Source organism: Silene latifolia, chromosome Y (assembly GCF_048544455.1).
Source record: "Silene latifolia isolate original U9 population chromosome Y, ASM4854445v1, whole genome shotgun sequence".
In the NCBI taxonomy this organism is placed as follows: Eukaryota; Viridiplantae; Streptophyta; class Magnoliopsida; order Caryophyllales; family Caryophyllaceae; genus Silene; species Silene latifolia.
The window spans coordinates 243,121,770-243,135,142 of record NC_133538.1 but is presented as its reverse complement, the minus strand read 5'-3'; the positions used below and the strand labels follow the sequence as shown (position 1 = coordinate 243,135,142).

Sequence of the window (13,373 nt, the reverse complement as noted above, 5' to 3'; positions counted from 1 at the left end):
CCACATGTTCCTCTGAGCCCACTTGAGGGCCCCACTCTCGACGAGTCTCTGTGGTGTGTGTCGATGCAGTCTGAGGAATGGTGTCAAGCTTCAGAATCTTCTGCTTAAGGCCCACTTGCTTCATCAATCTCTCCGAAAAGATGCAAATCATGAATTCTAAGCCAGGGATGCGAACTGGCCGAATCGGCTCCAAAGACGAAACTCTAGTGACTGACCTGAGATGCCACCATGGCACAATCCACCGGATCAAGGGACTTCTTTAATTCTTCAGCTTATTCTCCCAATAGTTGCAAACCCGGGTGAAGTCCACCATGTAGAGCCTAGTTCTCATCGCAATTGATCGAGCATGGTATCCTGGCACATTAACTGGGGGCTCGATCAGCTGCAGACGCTCCATAAGCCAAACCTGCAAAGAAGACGGTAATTAATCCCACATGGTCAACCGAACAAAAAAAGAAAAAAAAAAGAAAAAAAAAACGGTTGGCATGTGTATAAAAAAGGAAAGCGGGTTCTTACCTGCAAAATAATGGGACTTCCCAAATACGGAAGCTCGCGATTGCCTTTTCTTACGCAGCTCCATTTGTTCCACTAAGCTCAAGAAACGGGGATCCCCTCTCATCTCCTTGTCAACATGCCCTTGAAGGACATAACAATGCAGTAGACAAAATCCGAACGCCCTGCGTCTCGCAACATAGGAAATAGAAGGGTCTTCCCTATTTATAAATCGGTCAATAAAATCAAACATGCGAACTCCTGTTGAGGTTACAAGACGGTCGACCTCAGCCGTGGTCAATCCAAGCAAGTTCTGAATGTACTCTTATATCCTTGAGAGCTAAAAGGTATAGCGGGTAGACTCTCTGGGTCTCATCCTCCAATAGCAGCTATATATTTCTTCAGGGAAAGGACAAATATCGCCTCCAGGAAAGGTGAATACAAAAAAATTAGGGTCCCAATAATCGAGACAGGCATCCAAGAAAGGTTTCATAATATTCACTAATTTGAGACTCAAGATTGATCCCAAATTAAAAGCATACGTGTCATGTTTCTCAACATTTGTGAACTCATTAGTCCACTCCTTGAGACGGTTTTCGAAGGCGTCAATGATTTTGAAATTTTTTATGAAGATAAGAGAGTTTTTATAAGTTAGACGGAATGAAGATGGAGGAATTGTGTGAATTAAAGCTTCCCCGAGGTCTCTATGTATACTAAACGCAATTTCCTAATTTCTGTCGAGGTCTAACAAACTGGGGAAATGGCGCAGCACCTGCTGCGCCTCTTCCCCCATGCTGTTTTCCGTGATTTTCAGCTTTGGATCTTTCCTAATTTGTTTTGGCTATAATTTCCTATTCCTATAGGTTATTATTTTGGTAATTCCGTCAAATTACCAAATTTTATATTTCCCAATTCTTTTCGGGCACACTTTTCGAGACGAACTCGATATTTTCGCCAAACGAGCACACTTACCAATTATATTTTCTTTTCTTTTTTAGGGGAATCATTTCACTCCTCATTTCACACTTATACATTCCTTTTTAAGTTTTTTTTAGGGGGTAGCCCTCCCTACTGTCCGGTCATTTTTTCCATTTATTTTCGCTCATTTCTGGGCATTTTTTTTTGCATTTTCGGTCATTTTTTGCTCATTTACGGGCACTTTTTCACTTGTTCTCATTTTGCACTAATTTACGCCACCTATATACAACCAAAACGCAATATGTACATCAAAATGGGGGCTCTAGCCCAAAACAGGTCCGAAAAGTCCAAAATGAAGTCCGAAATGTACAAAGTATATACAACACAACAAGAGAAAAACAGCTACTCGCCGCTCAGCTCGGCTACTGTCGCCTCGAGGGCAGCGATCTCAATGTCCCTAACCTCCAACTCCCTTAACAGGCGAGTTGTCTCCTCCTGGGACTGCACCACGCTTCAAGTCACGCTCCCTCTGCAAGTTGATGAGGCTGTCGCAACCTATCAAAAATAAACCAACTGTTCTCTAACTAATATAGCTAGGGAAGTCGGGATCGTATCAGCAGGGAGGCTTTTAGCGTTCTAATTGTCAAATTAAGTCTGTCTAAGTAACCAAAAGGGGTTTGTTTGATTTGTGTTCTAAACTAAAACAATAAAATAAAAGGGTTTAAAGAGAAATTAAGTCGAGAAAAATATAAGAGAAAGGAGCTAGGACATCGGTTCACCATGGATTATTATGGGTCATAGGTAGGGTCAAAGGTCAGTCTCAATTACCGGTCTATAGGGCAGTGAAAAGGTCCTCTCGGTCCGCTATTCGCCCTAGAATGCTTCTAGCGGGCTCTCGCAACTTACTAGGGCACTCTAATGTGTGTGACAGGTCTAACCCTCACCAGGCTTTCGATCTTAGGTCGGGTTTACCTACTTAATTAATCAATTACGTCGACTTAACCAATTAATTACAATTAAATGTCACAATTAACAACATAGACCAATTATATCGACTAATCTAATTACCTATTTAAAACCGTCTCAATCCATGGCTCCCCTAAATCCTAGCAAAAGGAGGTTTAGCTACTCATAATGGAATTTGCAATAACAATTGAATAAGACGATAAAGGGGAAGAATTCATGATGAAATTAATTGAAAGACTAATAAGCATAAATTAAACTAATAAGCCTAGTAAGAAAAGTAGAAATAATTAATAAAGAACAACAAAGGGGAAGAGGAATTAAAATTACCAAATGAATCTGAGTCTGAGTAATAGAGAAAAAGGGAGAAATTCTAGATCTAAAAGTTGTCTATAATTCTTACGTACTTCCGTTTTTAGCAGCCAAAGGTAGATTAAAAGCTAACCTAATGAATTGTTTTCCTAGTGTTTTTATAGTAAGTCCAAAGAGATAAAACAAATAAGTAACTAAAGCCCAAACATGAGCTAAATCTCGGCCAACAAAGCATCTGTCGATCGATACTAAGTCCCTGTCAATCGACACACTTGGACCCTGTCGATCGACACACTAGGACCTTGTCGATCGACACAAACAATAAGTCGATCGACAGCCATCAATAGCTCCAAAACTAAATCTTCCTGTGACGACGGCAGGTATGTCGATGGACCATCTTCCTCTGTCGATCGACACATCTGTTCTGTCGATCGACACACCAGTCTTGTCGATCGACACATTTATTCTGTCGATCGACAATTTTGTTCTGTCGATCGACACACCAACTCTTCACCGGTTGTTCGTCTATAGCTTCCAACACAAGGTCGAACACGGATTCATCTGTTTCCTTAATTAATAGGTTTTGGCTCATAATCGCACATTCGAATCTAAAACCTGCACAAGTCACACAACTCACCCAGTAGCGAGAAATGGGAGGAAATAATAGTGTATGGTCGTAATAAACCAAGAAAATGCGTGCTAAATGAAGGGAAATATCGTATGTAAATTACACGCATCAAACCTCCCCAAACCAGACCTTTGCTTGTCCCCAAGCAAACAATAAATAGAAACAGGAAAGAGGACAATTAGAGTGGCATGAGACTCAGAGCTAGCTACCCAATTGACTTGCCCAAACCTATTTAATGAAATAATGGACACCAATGCCAAGGAATTAATTCCAAAGCGAGAGAGCACAAAAATTCAAAATGCAAACGAGTTAAATTAATGACCACAAACTACCGAACCGTCAACCTTGCAAGACCCATCAATGTCGGACTCTCACGGTCGCTCATCACTCATTCAAGGCACATGGTGAGTATAAATTTTTGTAAGATAGAAAGAACATAGACACTGACCTAACTACGACCTACAAAAACATACATGCAGTATAACATGATAAATATCTCTAGCAACCGTACACATACACTCCAACCAAATAAGGTCCATAACACATGCTGAGGACTTACATATGAGAGTGAGGAGAGGTAAATAGTTAAGAAGGGGCAAAAAGATTTGGATATATGGAGGTAAAAGCCAAGCTAGCACCGAACACAACCAAAAATAAACACATTCCACTTCTAATCCAACATCAAAAACTAAGCATAATGCCAAGCGTGGCATAAACTCGCTCACAACCACAACAATACTCCTCAAATTATGAATAGGATGAACATAGGAGTAAAATAAAATTCCCATCTTGTTTTTTTCTTTTTGATTCTCAATTTTTTCCTTTCACTTCTTTTTCATTGTTTTCATTTTTTTTCCTTTTTTTTTCTTTATCAATTTTTTTTCACCTTCCTTCCAACACAAAAGCATTCTTCATAGATTGACCACAACGAGACTTCCAAACTTACCAACAAGACTAGCTTGACATGGGTAGGCTATATAGGAATGTAGTTGAATAAATGGGTCAAAAGGGCAAATTTGGCTAATGTGAGGCTAATAGGTTAAACATAAAGGAAGGGTCGCCTCTTCACATGTGTTACCACCACAAACCCGAGTGTATGTAGGCAAAAAGAGACAAATTCCATGCTTGTGTAAATTAATGTTACATGCTTTGTAAGGAGCACTACTCACATTCTAAATGAAACCGGTCATGGATGTCACCAGTTTATAAGCTCTAACCTTAGAATGTATATGTAGTTTGCCAACAAGTAGGTCAAGTCTATTCGTTCAGTGGAATCTATCAAAAACTCGTAGAATATGCAAATGATTTTCTCAAAATAAAGGTGTCATAAGTGCAAGGCTTGGGCAAGATAACAAAAGTATAAATGCAGTGTCATCATTGTTACATAGCCACTCCTGACTCGACTAAAACACTACCAAAAAGCAAACATATTTTTTTATTTTTCAATTTTTCAATTTTTTTGGTTTTTTATTTTTTTTTAAATAAATGCATGCAGAAATGCAAGAAATATGCATATGGATGCAACACAGACATATGTATACCCTCCTCAAACCAAATCGCACAATGCCCTCATTGTGTTCAGCAAACAATCAGCAGCATCAAAATATAAGGGATGGGACATACGAACATGACGAATGCAAATGAATATAAAGTAGGAAAAGAGACACACAATCAGCGCGAGACGGACCTCCCCAAACCAGCATCAAATATAGGGAGGTCGTGGCCAGCTGCCACTAATTAACACCCGTAAGATTCGGGTCATCAGCATCAACAACATCACGCATATAAGGACCTGCGTGAAACTGAAATAAAAATTAAGTCTCTTACCAGAATTATATTCATTAAAACCACACTAACATGCTAATTTAAAACTAAAATAAAGCACACTTATACAAAACTTTTACAATCCGGGTTGCCTCCCGGTCAGCGCTGGTTTTTATGGTCCCACTCTACCTCTAACACCCCATTTACCAAAACAATTGAACATCCCACAACATGGCTGTTGCTGAATGAGGTACTCTCAGCATTCTTTATCTTGGCCATAGGCCACCACTTTACCTCTTCCTCAGAAATAGAAGAGCATACCGTCGCACATGCTAACTCACTACACTTAGCCCTCGGGTGTGCCTTCTTTGCACGCGGCACCGAATCTCTTGGCATTCCGCCATAATCAACATCTCCAGCTACAAACTTTGGACCCAAAGCACCAATTCCATCTCCCAAATCCTTGTGGGAGTTCAACATGTCATGTCCTAGAGAAAGAGAACCAACAGTACGGTTCTCCATCTTGCTCCCAACATGGGGCGGAGGTGTCACAGCAATAACAAGACATGACTCAACTATAGGACTATCAGCTACCCTATCAGATTCTACAGGGGAAACAACATGACAAGGTACAACTTGCATAGGTACCCTACGAACATTAGACTGCATGTATGTCAATTTATCACCCCCCACCATAAATGTCATAATCCTGGCTCCTACGTCAATAATTGCACAAGCAGTGTGTAAAAATGGTCTCCCTAAGATAATAGGGGTATGGATATTCTCGGGAATGTCCAACACAATAAAATCAACGGGTATAAAGAACTTCCCAACCCGCACAGGAACATCTTCTAGGATACCCAAAGGTCAAGACAAGGAACGGTCTGCCATTTGGACAGTCATATTGGTGCATTTAGACTCAGTCAAACCTATCTTTTTAGCTAAAGATAAAGGTAAGACACTGACACTGGCACCCAAATCACATAAAGCATTATCTATAGTATGGTTGCCTATGGAACAGGGGATAGAAAAACTACCTGGATCGGCCAACTTAGGTGGAGATTTGTTTTGTAGGAGTGCACTACACTCCTATGTAAAAGCAATAGTCTCCACCTCATCAAAACTTCTCTTAGGAGTCAAAATTTCTTTCTTAAATTTAGCATAAGAAGGTACCTGAGTAATGAGTTCTTTGAATAGAACGGATACCTGGAGATTCTTGACCAGCTTGATGAACTTCCCAAATTGTTGCTCAAGCTTGGTATGCAACTGTCGGCTAGGAAACGGAATCTTAACAGCTATTTATGTCTTAGCAACTTTCTCCTTTCCTTTATTTCTATTAGTCGACTTAATGACTTCGCCAGTCAACTTATCAGCAACGTCAGTTGACTTATGAACAAATCTTGTCGGTTCATCATAGATGCCCGTTGATCGACATGGTACGTCTGTCAATCGACATGGTATGTCTGTCGATCGGCATGGTATGTCTGTCGATCGACCATCCTTGCTCGAATCAGCCGCCACTTGGTCGTCTATCTCAGCTTCAGCATTAACATCTATTTCTTCAATAATGAAATCGTCATTTTTCTTAGGGATTAGTGGTCCATCATAAGTTAAACCGCTTCGAAGATGTATAGCATTAACCGTCTCATGAGATTTATCTGGCTTAGACGGCAACGTACCTGGCTGCCTACTTGTATTTTGGCTCGATAACTGGGCAATTTGATTATCCAAGGCCTTATTGTGAGCCAACAACTGAGGGATTAAAGCTTCCTGATTTTGTGAAGCAGCCATTTGTTGTTGTAACAAGGCTTTAATATCTGATGGATCTGTGGGAAATATCGGTATACTTCCTCTAAAAATCGGATTATAACGAAATTAAAATTATGAAAAACTAGTCATAAACGAATTTACATAAACAAAAAGTAGAGATTTAGAATTAACCTTTAGTCCTAGTAAATTTGGCCTAAGAACAATTTCGAAATCGATATTCTCCTAATTGTTGCACTCAAAATGTTATGAGAAATGCCCTTGTTCTTGCTAGAATAGATCCCCAAAATTGTTATGAAATTTTTAGGGTTTTTGTGTGAGTGATGAGAGAATTAGGTCAAGAGAATTAGAGAGAAAATGATCTCTTTTTGCTCTCCTTAAACCGTCCCAATGAGAGTAATTAGGGAAGATATTATTCTTCCCTTTTTCTCTCTTATTTCGACTTTTCCCACCAACCAAAAAAAATAAGGAGAAAATATCTTCTTATTTTAGGTTGGTTTATGTAATGTATAAAATGTGTATTTTATTTCAATTGTCATATTTATGTCGACATGTATTAATAAGTCTACACACAATAGTTTGTAGTCGATTTATTAATACCGGTCTGTCAACATTTTATTATGACAATTCCGCATAATATACATTAATTATAAATATCGCATATTTATAATTTGCTAATTAAATATAACTGGTTACATTTACGAATTAACATCTTAATTCGTTTAAGCTAACATTATATACATTAATTAAATATAATAGTTTATATTCAATTTACGAATTAACAGTTAATCCGTCTTAGCTAATATTATTTAATTGTATTAAATAATCGTCTCATCATCAAATTGACTAACTGTTTAGTCAAATACATGGACTAACCTTTTAGTCAGGCATTAATGTGATTATATTTTCATACAATCACATATCTCAAACACATTCTTTAGGTGTGACTTTTAGGGACCAGTTGATCACCGCCATCAGTATTATAATAACGTCTAACTTCTAGCAAGCCAACCGTTATTAAGTAAACGTTAATCAACTGATAAAATACGAAGTATACCCTTGTGAACCTATAAGAGATTTATATATGTTATCACACTAACTGTGGAGGACACAAGCTCCAACAAACTCCCACTTGTCCTCACAAGTGTATGTGCGATAACCGATTCTCATATCCTAAAAATTTCTCCCACTCAATGTAAAACAATTTGCAAAATCCGTATTCACAAAGGTCGTATTTTACAAGTGATCAATATCAAGAGTGGTTTTCCCGACTAGAGAGTAACTTAACGGATAAACAAATCATCATTCGAGCATGGCCATGCATTTCAGTTACAACTCCTCGAGTGGCCCTGAGAAATAACTAAACATGATAAAGGTTGGATATTTTCTTCAACTCGAATCATGCAGATATAAGCACAGTATGAAATGACCCAGTGAAAATCTACTTAGCCTCCTGTTACGCTTGACCATGAGAAAGAAACCAAAGTCACCCAAAAACTGCCTTAATCTCTAGAGACATTCGGTAGTTAAAAGAATTGACTCTAGGAACACAATGGACGTCCAATCCACGACCTGGAACCGAATTTTTTTAAACATTTAGGACTCCATTATGTTGTCACAAAAAATTGTCTTACGAGGTATCGTTATAACTTGCATCTGTGATCGATCAGCCAACCGTTTGACTTATGGCTCGTTGAACCCACCATCAATCGACTGCACAACATAATAGCCAGAGTTATCAGCTCATGTAGGCGATTACGGACCAAAACAAATATAATGTAATCCAGTTCACTTTGTGGCGTTCAATGTTGTCGTACAATTCACATGAAAAACAAAATATGAAATAAAACGATGAAGTTATAAATAGCATATGTAAAAGATAATGTTTCAAATCCATAATCAACTAGTTCAACTCAGGAACACGTTTAATTCCCATGGAAATAACGTGCTCTTCATGCTTATCATATGACAATGGTTTAGTGAGAGGGTCCGCGATGTTGTCATCCGAAGCTATCTTGTCAACCACTATCTACTCTTGCTCCACGTAATCACGGATCAGGTGAGCCTTCCGATGTACATGTCTAGACTTGTTGCTAGACTTAGGCTCCTTAGCCTGGAAGATAGCACCTCTATTGTCACAATAGATGGTGATTGGGTCATTCTAACAAGGAACTATGGATAGTCCTTGTAAGAATTGACGCATCGATATAGCTTCCTTTGCTGCTTCTGAAGCGGCATAGTACTCGGATTCAGCAGTAGAATCTGCTACAACATTCTGTTTGGAACTCTTCCAGCTGACCGCAGCACCATTAAGAGTAAAGACGAATCCAGACTGAGATTTCGAATCATCTCGATCTGTTTGGAAGCTAGCATCTGCTATCCAGTTTGTTAACAGCTATCCTTAGTCCTCTGTAGGTACTTGAGGATGTTTTTAACAGCTATCCAGTTTGTTTCACCTGGATTGCCTTGGTATCGACTCGTCATACTCAATGCATATGCCACGTCTGGACGTGTGCATATCATGGCATACATGATTGATCCTATTGCAGATGCATAAGGAACACGACTCATGCGTTCAACCCCTTTAAGTGTCGTGGGTGACTGAGACTTGCTCAAATGCATCCCAGACGTCATTGGAAGGTTCCCCTTCTTGGAGTTAGTTATGATGAACCTCTCAATAATCTTATCTAAATAAGACTCCTGACTCAGTGATAACATCCGTCGTGATCTATCTCGATAGATACGGATTCCCAATATGCGTTGTGCCTCACCCAGATCTTTCATCTGGAAATGGTTCTTCAACCATCCTTTTACCGAAGATAAGAGAGGAATGTCATTCCCAATCAAGAGTATGTCATCGACATACAATATCAAGAAAGCAATCTTACTCCCACTCGACTTGACATATAAGCATGGTTCATCGACCGATCGAGTGAAACCATACTCTTTTATCACCTGGTCGAAACGATGATTCCAACTCCGAGAAGCTTGCTTAAGTCCATAGATGGAACGCTTAAGCTTGCACATTTTCTTAGGATTTTCAGGATCTATGAAACCTTCGGGTTGTACCATGTACAATTCTTCCTCCAAATAACCGTTTAAGAAGGCGGTTTTCACATCCATTTACCAAATTTCATAGTCATGAAAAGCGGCAATCGCTAAGATTATCCGAATGGAACGCAGCATAACTACGGGTGCAAAAAATTCATCATAATGAAATCCGTGCACTTGAGTGAAACCTTTTGCCACTAGTCATGCCTTATAGGTATCTGGTTGCTCGTATACAGAATGCTTTATTTTGTAAAGCCATTTGCACTGAAGATGTAACGCCCCGTAATTTCGGACCGTTAATATATTTCGAAAATAATTAATTAATCAAGTAAAATTTGACAATAATGTATTTAAAGTAAAAATAATTCAAAGAAATATAATTTTATTATATTATGAAGAAAAGTATTTATTTTGATAGTTTTGAAATGTTTAAAAATAGTTTAAACCGTGTAAAATCTTTTATTTCGAAATAAGGGCGTATCGGGGGAAAATGACAATTCGTTTGAACGTTGGGTAAACGAATTTGGAAGTGGGTCGTATGAATACTCAATTTTATTGTAATCTCGTGTTTAAAGACTTTGGACTTGACGGAATTTGCATTTGACTTACGGATTTAATTATTATCGAAACGAGTCAAAACCGACTCGAAAAATCCCGACTCAAACCCGAATCCCGTCCTTTCTTTTCCTCTTACGCGGCATCCCCTCCCCCCTTTACCTTTCTTTTCTGATTTTTGTTCTTAGTATCATCATCATCAACATCAAAGACCAAAAAAAACACCATTTATATAAAATCAAGCCAAAAATCGACATAACTCACTCGTTTCTTGTCCGTTTTTCGCATAATTTACCATTCCGGAATCCTCTCGTCGCGATCTACAACTTGGTACAATTTAATTTCAGTTTTCATTAAGTTATTTTAAGACCAAATTTCGGAATTTTCGGTTTATATGCTTATTATTATGTTTTAATTGTTTATTTAGGTGAAGGATTGGAAGACGAGTTCGGGGACTCGTATATTGTAGAGGATAGCGGCTAGTGTCGTTAGGGTTTGGGTTTTCAAGGTGTTAATTGCTCTTTTTCTAGCTTAAGGTAACATATTTCGAGTTACTCGACGAAAGATCGTCACATGTTTTGATTTTTGTATGTTTGGTGATTTTTGTTGGTGTAGTAATTTTCACATGTCTAGTATAGTTGCATGCATGTCAATTGTTAGCTTAAATTATGCCTTTTGTTAGTTTAAATTATCAAAGTTGAATTTGGGGATGATTAATTAATTTTCAGACGGTCTTATAATGTATAAAAATGAAAAAAAAAGAGGAGAAATGGCGCGGCAATGGGCTCTGGCAGCAGCCGGCAGGCCCACGGCAGCCCCGGCCGGTCTTGGGGTTGGCCCGGGTCGGTCCGTGCTTGTTTCGCGGGTTTTCGTACAATCTTGGTCTTTTCGGGTTAATTAATATTAGAATAGTATAAGTAACAAAAGGGTAGTAATTTGAATTGAAGCATACTAGTAACAAAAATTATGTTAACGGAAAAGTTGTGCTTATATTAATAGTTATCACATGTTAGGATAGTTTACAAAATGAATTTTATAGCGATAATTGTAATGCTTTGTTGATTGTGCCGAAATCGAGCCTTAGTCCCTTTGATCGATGCGATGTCGATTAATTGAGTGATTGGTCACCGCAATTTGACCCGCACTGTCGCAGGCTGGGGTTGCGGGTAAAAATTCGGTTGAATGATTTAGATAATCGGCCTTTTTCTTGTTTTAGGCCATTTATCAAGCTTCAGTTCACATGTATAGCTTATTGAATTTAATAGCTTCTTATTTTGTAGTAATGGCCCTAGATTCCCCTAAAGCCTTTAATATTGTTAAAATTGCTAGAATTAGAAGTTAGTATTGAATTCTTATTGAGGAACTGTTGGATTGTATGCTGTAAATAGACATTTATATAGCCTTTCACATGATAGAATGTTAGCATTTAGGTTGGTAAGTAGGACTTTTTGCCCTCTTAAGGTTAAGTGGGTGTCTTACTTGACTTGTGTGGTGAGTCTTGTGTGGTGTGGGCTAAAGTATTCAAGTCGGGACAAGTCGTGACTAGGTCCTAGGTGAGTATTTCGGCCTTCATCATAGATAGGTCTTTGTAGTCTCTGACGAGTATATGTTCACTGCTTGATAGCCTTTGTGTTCCTGACTAGTGGATGTTTATCCAAGTTGGGGCATGACCTCAGGTACTTATTTTGATAGTATGGGGTCAGCTTAAGTACTAGCCAACCCTTCGGTGGTGTCCTTAGGGTACTCACTTCACTTTGTTTTAAAAAAAAGTTGTGAGTCTTGGGTGCGGTGGTGTGTATCCGCATGTCTAGGTCTGCGCAGATTTTAGGCTAGGGTTGTGTTGTCTCTTGGCCATGTTTTCTTAATAGTAACCGCTGAGCCAAGATACCGGTTCGATTACCTTCCCTACCTCGTGGTATAGACTTGAGTTACAAAGTGACTATTGACCGTACTAAGAACTTATGCCTGTCTTTGATATATTGCCCTTTCTTGTATGGTGATTTTATGAACTGTAATAGGTGAGATATAAGCCGGTTACAGTTGATAAAGTTTGGATTACTATTTGAATTATATGATTCACATGATAGTTTAGTTTGGTCAGTTAGGTGTCATTTGTTAGAATGCATGATAAGTAAATGGTTTATCAAATTGTTTACATGTTACATTACATGTTACATTAATTTTGACGATTCGTGGCTGGGAGGACTCGAAGTTACTCCCCACTGAATTGTGCCTTTCGTGTTTGTATAAAATGCGATTGACAGGTTGTTGATGTTTAGTTGGGGTCACAGACGGGCTAGTGAGCAAGGAACCTTGGACCTAGTTTTGGCTATTCTATTAGTAACCTTTTACACTTTTGGTTTGTATATTATTTGAAGGGACATATGTCTCCCTTTTCTATTTTTGGATTGTATCCTTATATTTCCGCGTCTTTAGTTATGTATGTATATTAGTTTATCAGTTGTTGCAGGGTTTTTGACACTCTTCATGAGTTGGAATTGGTTGTGAATGGTTTAGTTAGAAAATTTTTGAAATTGCAGGTTTTTGGACTAGTTGAACCATTTACAAACATATCCTACCAGTTTTTCTGTAGAATTTACGTATATAATTAAGGCTAGATTTAAGGGTGTCACAGTTGGTATCAGAGCCTATTGCTCCCGACGCACGTTTGTGCACCCCACTTAAAATCACTTGACCTTTGAATAATAAACTTGAGAGAAGGGTAGGATGGGTAGATTTAGGATTTTATGTGGTAGTCTGTTTGTGATTGCTAATTGTTAGGTACTAATTGATTTTCTCTTTTACAAGTTGGCTCTCCAATAAATGTAGATAATGCTATCTTATCTTAATCTTCCAATCTCGTTGTTTATTCGTCTTTTTAATTCCTCTTCTTTCGCCTTGGTAACTACTCTTCTACTCTTTC

General features: G+C 38.5%; 1 long non-coding RNA gene across 1 annotated transcript; it reads left to right on the top strand.

The window, feature by feature from the left end:
* The first annotated feature begins 10,618 nt into the window (after positions 1–10,618).
* Positions 10,619–12,910, top strand: LOC141630648 (uncharacterized). The gene is made up of 3 exons (XR_012537533.1): positions 10,619–10,780; positions 10,878–10,986; positions 12,715–12,910. It is a non-coding gene; the product is annotated as an uncharacterized LOC141630648 (long non-coding RNA).
* The last annotated feature ends 463 nt before the right edge of the window (positions 12,911–13,373 follow it).